Source organism: Cervus canadensis, chromosome 25, assembly GCF_019320065.1.
Source record: "Cervus canadensis isolate Bull #8, Minnesota chromosome 25, ASM1932006v1, whole genome shotgun sequence".
NCBI lineage: Eukaryota > Metazoa > Chordata > Mammalia > Artiodactyla > Cervidae > Cervus > Cervus canadensis.
Window position 1 is genome coordinate 12,416,749 of NC_057410.1, and position 11,334 is coordinate 12,428,082.

Here is an 11,334-nt window from a genome sequence, read left to right on the forward strand (position 1 = left end):
ATGTGTAGAATCATCTCTTGTGTGGTTGGAAGAGGGTGTTTTCTATGATCAGTGCGTTCTCTTGGCAAAACTCTGTTAGCCTTTGCCCTGCTTCATTTTGTACGCCAAGGCCAAACTTGCCTGTTACTCTAGGTATCTCTTGACTTCTTACTTTTGCATGCCAGTCCCCTATGATGAAAAGGACATCTTTTTTGGGTGTTCATTCTATAACTTCATGTAGGTCTTCATAGAACCATTCAACTTCAACTTCTTTGGCATTAGAGGTTGGGGCATAGGCTTGGATTAATGGGATATTGAATGGCTTGCCTTGGAAACAAACAGAGATCATTCTGTTGTTTCTGATATTCCACCCAAGTACTCCTTTTCAGATTCCTTTGTTGACTATGAGGGCTACTCCATTTCTTCTAAGGAATTCTTGCCTGCAGTAGTAGATATAATGGTCATGTGAATTAAATTCACCCATTCAAGTCCATTTTAGTTCACTGATTCCTAAAATGTTGATGTTCACTCTTGCCATCTCCTGTTTGACCACTTACAATTTACCTTGATTCATGGATCTAACATTCTAGATTCCTATGCAATATTGTTCTTTACAACATTGGACTTTACTTTCACCACCAGACAAATCCACAACTGGGCTTTGTTTCCACTTTTTGACTCAGCCTATTCATTCTTTCTGGAGCTATTTCTCCACTCTTCTCCAGTAGCATATTGGGCACCTACTGACCTGGGAAGTTCATCTTTCAGTGGCATATCTTTTTGTCTAAATGCTTTACATAAAAGTTGGGTGGTGGTGGTTATGAAATGGCATTTCCGGAGCATTTTGCAATGGTAGATTTAGTGTGGGTTGGGGAGGGAAATCACAGGCATCTATTCAATCTGCCATCTTCATCTGCCTCTGCAAGCTTTGCTTCTCAATGACTTTCAATTCCTCAAACTTGCCTGTGCTAGTGCCTAGGAGTCACAGTATTCAATTCTTTGATCTGGAATGAGGGACTCCTCCACTCCACCTTGCGTGCTGACTTTGGAGGAAGAATGAGATTTGGAGTTGTGCTTAAAATTAATTGCTTTAGGTTTACCCATTTAGTTTTATTTATTTGCATAATCAGAGCAAGGAGGAAAAAGCTTTAGATGTTTTCTGACCAGAAAAACCACAGTCTTTTATCCTGGTTGAGTTAATTTTAACAGCATCATTGAGGTCTTACAGGTTAATTATCACAAGGTTGGTGAGCTAGTTTAACCTCCTGTGACAAACACTTTACAACCTCAAGTGAAGAGACACAATTCTCTGCAACAACATCCTGACATGTAGAATGTAGTTCTGCAGCATAAACTTCCATAGTCTCCAGGTTATGAAGCAACAGTCCCTCCAAGGAAAAAACATGCCTCTGCCCTTCTTAGTGAACAGAGAGAGGGAAACCTAAGATAAAGAATTACAGATAGATTTAACTTAAATTTAATGGAAACAGATGTGTAAACATTCTCTAACCTTCTGTAATTTTTTAAGTGCAGGTGATGTCTAATCCAGTATTATGGGAAGTTAAAAGCACTTGTCACGACTCAAAGTTTCTCATTATACACTATTGAAATGCTCATGATCACAACTACAGCTTTGAGGATTAGTTAAAAAAAAAAAACAACCCAAACCGGGAACTTACAACAAATTTATTTCACCTTTGATTTATTTACCTTTATTTAAATTTATTGTTTATTTCACCTTTCATAATTCAGTAAGGTCATCATTCCTTCCAGAAGCCTTCCCTGATCCTCCAAGAAGGGAACTACAATGTGTATCCCCCTCCTCTTATATACTTATTGCATCCTGAGTGCCTTTGCCTATTTCCTTTGCATAAATACCCCAGTATTTATGCCCAGTAGACTGGACATTTTTTTTTTTTTCCCCTCCCCCCCTTAGCTAGACTGGACATTTTTTGAGAGCGGGAACAAAGTTTTTCTTTTTCTCAGTTTGTAGATATTGCTAAATATATAAATGAATGAAAATGTAAATATCATAATAGGGTATTAAATAGATTATATGTTTTTTAATCTCAGTAGATGTCCACCATTATTTCTGAAGATGCTCATTTATATTTAAAATAATATTTAAAATGCCAGGTTAAAAAATTAAATATTGAACTCTGTTCAGATGTTGCCTTCTCAGCGATTCCTTCCCCGACCATCCTTTCTAAAGTTGAACCTGAGTCACGCGCATTCCCTTTAAGCTCCTTCTTGTTATGCTGCTTATAGAACCACTGACGCCGTACATCATCTTTCTTCTGTTCTATAGGACCTCTATGAGAGTATGCATCTCAGTATTACCACGACATCCTCAGTGCCTAGAACAATGCCTAACATGTGGTAACAGCAAATGAATAACCCCCGTTAAAACAAATTTAAGTTATTAAGCAGAAACAGTTACAGATCATAGAAAACAAACTTAAGGGAAGGAGGGATAAATTGGAAGATTGGGAGAGATTTATACACACCACTGCATATAACAGGCAACTAATAAGGACCTAGTGCATAGCACAGGGAACTCCTCTTAACACCCTGCAATGGCCTGTGTGGGAAAAGAGTCTTAAAAGGGGGGATATCTACGTGCATGAACAACAGATTCACTCTGCTATACACCTGAAACTAACATAACACTGTAAATCAACTATACGCCAATAAAAATTTTAAAAATAAAACAATTTAGAAGGACTATGTTAATGGAGGGTAATTGCTGAAGTAAGGGCATAGTTAATTAAGGATTTTTCTTAGTGAGAAGAACACTGACTATTATCTATAGTCTTGAGCTTTCATACCTATGTGACACAGCCCATAATAGAGATACATTGGACACAGCAACCTGGCCCATCCTATGAAGTTAACACTAACCTTTATTACATGCAATACTCTTTTCTTGTTTTTCCCTTTGTTTCCCTTCAATTTCATTTCATTAAAAAAAAAAAGCCAGTCTAACCCACTTAACTGATTTCATTACCTACTCACAGTTCGAAAAACTTTGATCTAAAATGCTTTTACTTGATAAAATACCCAACTCATGAAAATAAAATAATAGCTGTCTTTACTATGGCTTTACAAGTATGTCCTGAAAGTTCCACCATAGCTCTATTGATTGCTGAAAATAGACCAAGAATTAGTTCCAGCCAATAAGCTTATTCAGAGAAGGCAATGGCACCCCACTCCAGTACTCTTGCCTGGAAAATTCCATGGACCGAGGAGCCTGGTGGGCTGCAGTCCATGGGGTCGCGAAGAGTCGGACACGACTGAGCAACTTTACTTTCACTTTTCACTTTCATGCATTGGAGAAGGAAATGGCAACCCACTCCAGTGTTCTTACCTGGAGAATCCCAGGGAGGGCGGAGCCTGGTGGGCTGCCGTCTATGGAGTCGCACAGAGTCGGACACGACTGAAGCGATTTAGCAGCAGCAGCAGCAATAAGCTTATTCAACTTTTTTAGGTCTATTGGGCACAATTTTTTTCTAAACAACTTTGTTTAATGTTGTTCATAGGGGGGTTTTATGCTGTGTAAATAAAAGTCATAGAGTAATGGTCCAACATATTAGTTAAAATTACTTTGGGGAGGCACACTTAGAGGGGAAAAAAGAAATGTAAATTTTAAAAAGAATGAAATAATGACATTTATAGCAACATGGACGGACCTAGAGAGTATCACACTGAGTGAAGTAAGTTAGACGGAGAAGGAGAAATATCATCCGACATCCCTTGTAAGTGTAATCTAAAAGGAAGTAATACAAATGAACTTACTTAAAAAACAAAAAGAGACTCAGACTTCGAAAGCAAACTTACAATTGCTGGGGAAGGGACAGTTAGGGAGTTTGGGATGGTCATGTACACATTGCTATATTTAAAATGGATAACCAACAGGGAATTACTATATAGCACATGGAACTCCGCTCAATGTTATGTGGCAGCCTGGATAGGAGAGGGATTTGGGGGAGGACAGAACATGTGTCTGTGTGGCTGAGTCCCTTTGCTGTCCGCCTGAAACGATCACAGTGTTGTTAGTTGGCTATACCCCAATACAAAAAAAAGTTCAAAAATAAGGAAATAAATAAAAGCCATTATGTTAGAAGTATCAAGATCAAACTGCAAGGAGATCAAACCAGTCCATCCTAAAGGAAATCAATTCTGAATATTCATTGGAAGGATTGATGCTGAAGCTTCAATACTTTGGCCACCTGATGCAAAGAGCTGACTCATTGTAAAAGACCCTGATGCTGGGAAAGATTGAGGGCAGGAGGAGAAGAGGGTGGCAGAAGATGAGATGGTCAGAGAGCATCACCAACTCAGTGGATGTGAATTTGAGCAGTTCACATTGCTCCACTATCCAGGAAAGTGGAGGGGAAGGGAAGTAGAGGACAGGGAAGCCCGGCATGCTGCAGTCCACGAGGTCACAAAGAGTCAGACATGACTTAGCGACAGCAACAACAAATCAAGAGTGGATGAAAGATATCTATGGCAATGGATGATTTTAATACATTTGTAGAACATATAGGTCCCTAGATAATGTAAAACGTTTCGTATGATGAGGTAGGACTTTAGATGAGAGAAGATTTTAGACACTGAGTTTTGATACGGGGTTATAGAATAATATATTCTCTAGAAACAAAAAGAGTCAAGTCAAAGTAAATGACAAGTAAATAGCACTGGGAATTCTACTCACTATTCTGTATACTTATGAAATAATTAAAAAAACAATGAATATGTGTATATGTATAATTGAATCACTTTGCTGTGTACCTCACACTAACAAACATATAATCAATATACTCGAATAAAATTAAAATTAAAAAAAGAATTGAGTCATAGCAGTCATCATGGTGTGAATGTTCATTCTTACTCAAAAGGAAATGCCAGAAAGCATTTGCAACAATACACAAAAGAGGAAATACAAATAACTGATGTGTGGAAAAGTGATTAACCTCACTGGAAATAAAAGAAATATAAATTAAAACTACAGTGAAAATAATTTAGCCTATCTAAATAGCAAATGCATATATTTAGAATTTTATATCTATTAGTTTTTAAAATGAGATGCTTAATATGAATATGATTAAAAGGACATGTTGGTTCACATATTGCTGATAGGAATGAAAATTGCTGCAACCCTTTAGGAAAATAATTTTACAATATAACCTTAAAAATGTGTATTATGGTAATTCTATTTCTAGAAACCTATCCCAAAAGCATCATTTGGAATTTCAAAACATGTTTTTTTCATAAAGTTAGTATTTATACTGTTATTTATAACAGCAAAAAATTAGAAAAAATGTTTAAGCTAAAGACAAATGGGCTATACCTTTGTTAACATATAGGCACTCATCTGTTCATATTTTTTTTCTCTGCATATATTTTTGTTGTTCTTTCAAAATGGATTAATTCTAGTAGGTCTAAGTTACCAATATGTTGTCAACACCTTTCTATGCCAATAAATATAGTTCTATCACATTATTTTTAATAGCTGTATGTATTCTACATTATCGCTATACTATATTTAACCAAATTGCCCATTTTAAATATCTGTAAACCAGTGTTTTTCACACTACTGTTCATGAGCCTTAGCAGGCCATAAAATAAATGTTGGGGGTTATGACTAGCAGTCTTACTTATTATACTTTAAGTATTATGCTTTTTAATATGTTTTGTTAGACAATTGATAAGACAAATCCTTCCTTTATCATATTCTTCTGTCTTGCTAAAACTATATTGGTTATTTTTATAAGTTTAGTCTAAAAAATTGATATTTAAAATTATTTTGAATAGGTCCAAGAAAAATATTGTGGAAAGTTTCACATTAAATTTATAAATGAATTAGGGAATTGATGCCTTTATAATAATGAATCTTCTCATCCATAAAGTGTGTCTCTTCATATAAATGTCTTCTTTATGCCTCTGAATAAAGTTGCAGAGGATTCTTCATGTAGGCCTTTGTATTTCTTAAATTTATTCATTGGTGTTTAATATTTAGTTTTGCTATTGCAAAAATATTTCCATTATTTTTTTCCCCCAACGGAACACAACCATCTGTAGGAAAGATTCCAATGTTTATACACTTATTTTGTAACTGAGCATACTGAATTCTAAAAATATTTTCCCACCCACATGGAAGTCAAATGAGAATGAGGGCTTCAGAATGCAACTGACAATTTTCACTTCCATCCCTCTTCCTTCCTCAATCACATTTCATTTGAGTCACTTTCATTTCACTAAATATTAGTGTCAAGAAAACAAAAATAGGAGCATAAGGACATCTGTATGATCAAGTCTCTTTCTTGAAAGAGCCGAGTGAACTCCAAGTAAACACAATTAAACAATGCACATAACAGGACCCACCTGCAATGACTTTATTTGCCCCCTTTTGTCAGCAGCTGCACATCCTGAGACCATGCTCCTCTGAACAGGAAGGGCCCCTCGGATGGGTAAACCCTATTCTTACATTTTGACAGAGGTCGTTACCTGTGTATGTGTCATATTTCACTACCATTATCCTCATTTTAAACATGAGAAAACTAGGCCCAGAGAGGTTAAATGCTTCATTCACTCATTTAGTGAATAAGTATGGGTTTGTGAAGAGATTGTATCATTGTGAGGAAGTGATGGCTAAAATTACTCTGAAGATACTGAATTAAGACTCAGCCTAAGTACTTATGGAATATACTTCCCATTTTTAGATACTGGTTTTTAATGAAAGACTATGGACTCTTTTGAATTGGGGATGGATTACATGGCATTATGGCTTCTCTAATGATATGAGACCACCCTTGGGCCCATCCATTGGGCTTTCCCCTACTTGAGAGACACCAGTAGGCATTTTCCATCCAGGAATGAGACCTCCTCCACCAGAAATTAGAGGCCCACTTCCCCCAGGAATGCATCCACTGGGACCCTAGGATACTGTTGGTCCTTCTTAGTCACTTTTTTCCCCTGCCATGCATCTTGTAAAACTATATAAAGTGTTTTTGAACTTTTGTCCCCTTTTTGCTTTATTAATATTAGCTAATAAAGGCATGGGCTTCCCCGGTGGCTCAGATGGTAAAGAATCTGCCTGCAATGCAGGAGACCTAGATTCGATCCCTGAGTCAGGAAGATCCCCTGTAGAAGGGAAAGGCTACCCACTCCAGTATTCTTGTCTGGGAAATCCCGTGAACAGAGGAGCCTGGCGGGTTACAGTCCATGGGGCTGCAAAGGGTTAGACATGACTGAGCAACTAACACACACACAAAATAAAGGCACAGAGCAATTAAGTTGTGAAAAAACTAAGAACTGAGCACCTACTATGCACTAGGTCCTCTTCTATGATCACAAACTAGAGAAAGTTCTCACCCTCATGAAAGTTGCATTTTAATGGAGCAAACATGCATAAATGAAAACTAAATTTTGACCTTGGACAAAAAATCTTTGTCCAAGGTCATACAGCTGAATTGTAAGTCTGGCCACACAGACTATGGGCTTGACCTCTGCCCTATGCCAGGGCCACATGGAGAGAGGAGAGAACATGTGCCAAGAAAAGATTATCTGCCATCTCCTGAAAAGCCTTAGAAGCTGCCATTGACTTGGGTGAGCTGGCCACAGTCCAGGGTATGATTTCACTCTAAATGTTCCACCCAAGGAGGTCTCTGCTGACAGAGACAGTTGCTTTTTTTTTTTTTTTCTTAAACCAGTTTTTGTGTTCACCTTTCCTGACCCCTGCAGTCTACCTTCCTACCAAGAGTTCTTGCCTTCACATCATGCTAGCTCAGATGCCAACTCAAACAAAGTATTAATGATTGATAGAAGCTAACTTATTTTAGAAAGCCCAATCTTGAGGCTGGTGCCAGATTTTCACATACATAGTAGACCAGTATACAGAAAAATCATTGAGTGGAGTTAAGCAAAACCTTTTAGTATCATTCATAATTACCCTTAGAAATAGGGCAGTTGGTTTAGAGGGTTGTCATCTGAAGCTACTTGGATTAACTTATTTATTTTTTAACATAAATTAACTTCTACTTATTAAAATTCCATTTACCACCCCTGCTGGTTCATTAATTAATGAAACTAATGCTCTTCTTGGAGAGGGAAATGACAGCCCACTCCAGTATTCATGCCTGGGGAATCCCGTGGACAGGGAAGCCTGGTGAGCTATAGTCCGAAGTCGCTAAAGAGTCAGACATGACTGAGCCACTAAACAACGACAATGCCCATCTTGCTTTACACACATAGATATTTGACGCATATAGATCTTTTCTAAATATCCAGAGTTAATCTTCATTTACTAGTTTCAGGATTCATCTAGATTTTAATATTTTACAAAAATAGTTATTTGTGTAATTCTTTTGAAATCTTTGGAGTTAAGAAGGCTTTTATCTCAATCCGGGGTTTATTTGAGAACCGTAGAAAGTTTTTGAAGGATTTAAGTTGCTTCTATTAAACACTGTTGGTACTTTAAGGACAAGAAAAAAATTTTTATTTTCCTGCTATTAATTTAGCTTGATGACAAATATTGTTAGTCCCTTGGAAATAAGCTTCAAAATTTCAGATTTAATTAAAAAATAATTTGTAGGTTTTTGTTATTGTTGCTGCTGCTGCTGCTTTTGTTGTTTTTGGATCTGTGAAAGCTAGGGAGGAAAGGGGAAACCAAAGGAAAAACACCACAGCATCCTGCACCCTTTCTGTTAACTCTGCCCAGAAGTGCGGTTTATCCCTCTGAATTCTCTGCAATTAAGTAGTTCACACAAATTTGGTAAGCACACTTGCTATGGAAAACTTTACACGCCTTTTTCCTTTCTTTTTTTTTTTTTTTTTTAGTACATCATGTGAAACCCTTGCAAACACAAGAACCTTTCATTCATTGACAAAGAGAACAGTGATTCTAGACAAGCAGCTCTCTTGTCTTTCTCAAAAATAAGAAAGAGAATCTGTTTCATATTTTGGTGCAGAGTCACTAGAATGAAAACTGCATATTGTGTGTTATTTCTCCTTGATTCTGCAATCGCTTTCCAGCCAACAGTGAACATTATTTATGTAAATGAGAAGTCACTCAGGGTCAAGAGTTACAGGACTGAACAGATTGAACAAAGTATTAACTTACCTGCTCTTGGGGAATTTGAGATAAAAGGAAGACACTGGTGAAATGATCTTCCTTCTTTATACATTCATGGGCGGGCAATAATGTATTCATCTCGTAACCTGAATCAAATGCCTTGGGCTGTGTGCTGGATGCATAAAGTAAGACAGGGCCCCTGCCCTGGCACAGCTTATTTTTGGAAGGCAAGTAAACAAATAATCACAAAGCTGGGAGACTCGTGTCCTAATCAGGAACACCTGGAAGGCACAAGAGACTCTCTCTACTCCCACCACCCTTTCCAGAGACCCCGAGCCAGCAAAGGAAGAGAAGATGCAAATCACAGTGAAATAACATACTGATTTTATTTTACTGAGTATACTTGCTTTTCAACATTGTGTTAGTTTCTGCTGTATAGCAAAGTGAATCAGCTTTACATATACATGTAACCGCGGTTTTTTGGATTTCCTTCTCAGTTAGGTCACCACAGAGAACTGGGTAGAGCTCCCTGTGCCATACAGTCAGTTCTCATTAGCTATCTATTTACTGTTAACTGTTCAGTTGCTAAGTCGTGTCCAGCTCTTTGTGACCCCCGTGGACTACAGCACACTACAGGCTCCCTTGTCCTTCACTATCTCCCGGAGTTTGCTCAGATTCATGTCCATTGAATCAGTGATGCTGTCTCACCATCCCATCTTCTGTCCTTTTACCTTCCATCCCTCCCAGCATCAGGGTCTTTTCCAGTGAGTCAGCTCTTCACATCAGGTGGCCAAACTATTGGAGCTTCAGCTTCAGCATCAGCCCTTCCAATGAATATTCAGGGTTGACTTTCTTTAAGTTTGACTGGTTTGATCTCCTTGCAGTTTAAGGGACTCTCAAGAGTCTTCTCCAGCACCACAATTCGAAAGCATCAATTCTTTGGCACTTTATGGTCCAACTCTCACATCCATACATGACTACTGGAAAAACCATAGCTTTGACTATACAGACTTTTGTTGGCAAAGTGATGTCTCTGCTTTTTACTAGGCTATAGGTTTGTCGTAGCTTTCCTTCCAAGGAGCATCTATAGTAATATGCACTGATTTTAAATCTTTACTGATTGCAACCAACAGTCAACAGATACCTAGACAGCTAGCATTCACTGCCTGTATGCTGGGTGGTTGAAAACCATAAATGGGGTACTTCAGGGAGGATCTCTGATGTGGGCCACTTCTATTTTAAAAGAGGCCTTCCAGGGGAGGGGTTATGTTCCTGTCCTTTTGCCATTTGATCTGAGTCATTTGATCAGGATAGCACCAAAGTTCCCTGCAATATCACAGTGGATTCACCCCAAGTCTCCAGTTAATAATAACATTTTGGGTGTCAACTAAGTGTTTTCATCTTCTATGGCACCTCTTTCAAGAGGCCCTCACTGCCTGGCAGATTTAAGGTGATGTGCATGAAGCTTACATTTCAGAGCCCCTCATTTCCATGCATGCGTGCATGCGCAGTTGTTTCTGACTCTGCCTCTCCATAGACTGTAGCCTGCCAGGCTCCTCTTTCCGTGGGATTCTCCAGGCAAGAATACTGGAGTCGGTTGCCATTTCCTACTCTAGACTCATTTCCATGGGCCCTTTCTAAGCCTTGGGAAGGACTCTGGTGATCTATTCACTTGCTTCTGTGTTTTTATACATGCTGTAAAATATTTTAAGCACAATCAGTAAAAATGAAAAGTTACTCTCTTTTTACTCCAAATATCCCACTTTTTTGCTTCCTCTGGTCAGGTGGCATCAGAATGGCTATGGGCATTTTCAGGACCTGGCTAAAAGGAAGTTGATTTAGGGACTCATTTCATTTGAGTTTAGGGGAGATATTTAAGTAATCTGCAGCCATTTCCTTGTGGAAGTACATTATTGCTAGATGTACTCCGCATAACAAGGATTTCCTGGATTCACTTATGACTGCTTATCCTCGTTATATATAGGCATCTTGCTATGAATATGCTCCATGATGCCCAGCAACCAAAGAATGAGGAGCATGGGAGGAGAGTGAGTTTGAAATGTGCGGAGTCAGAAGCCAGTCTGCAGTATATCTTCCCAAAGTTCATGGCTCATTTATGAAAGAAACTTAACAGAGACTTTCTCAAATTTGACAATAATCCTCAAAAGTCACATGATTTTACCAAATACCAAGTTCTGAAACTGAAAGAAGCTTTAACAAAATATCACTAATTAAAAAAAAAAATGTTTTTTCCTCTACCATGTTAGGCATGAAAGATCAAG